The following is a 530-nucleotide window of genomic DNA, read 5'->3' on the forward strand; positions in this document are numbered from 1 at the left end:
CATGACCCAGCCTTCATGACCGTAGGTGAGGGCAGGAACCAAAACTGACCGGTAGATCGAGAGCTTTGCGTTCTGGCTTAGTGCTCTTTTACTTCACAACGGTGTGATAAATTGAAAGTAATACCACACCCGCTTTGCCCATTCTCCGACCAATCTCCCACTCCATTGTCCCCTCACTAGACCCCAAGGTATTTAAACTCCTTCACTTGGCGTAAGGACTCATTCCCTACCCTGGTAGTATTTTCATTAATGCTTCTACTTCTACAACTAACATTAATTTGCACACATGAAGAAGTGGGTACTTTACTTGGTAATGTGATTTTTTCGTTTATAGTCTTCAACTTGTGCAATGTGCTCCTATTCGTGTATTGATGAAGGGCCGGTTTGCATCGCAACGCAGAAGGTTTGAGAGGGAATAAGAGCAATAGCAGATATGAGTCGGAAGCTGCTATATAAGTAGTCACACTATATTCAGAGTTGCTGACAGGACGCTTTAGCAGGATTAAATAATTGTGTGTGTGTGTGTGTGT

At 43.4% G+C, this 530-nt stretch overlaps 1 long non-coding RNA gene across 1 annotated transcript in view; it reads left to right on the plus strand.

Annotated features, from left to right (window-relative positions):
* Positions 1 to 530, plus strand: part of LOC116695664 (uncharacterized) — an 813,105-nt gene that overhangs the window by 85,527 nt on the left and 727,048 nt on the right. The window lies entirely within an intron of this gene.

The sequence above is a fragment of the Etheostoma spectabile genome, chromosome 9, assembly GCF_008692095.1.
Source record: "Etheostoma spectabile isolate EspeVRDwgs_2016 chromosome 9, UIUC_Espe_1.0, whole genome shotgun sequence".
NCBI lineage: Eukaryota > Metazoa > Chordata > Actinopteri > Perciformes > Percidae > Etheostoma > Etheostoma spectabile.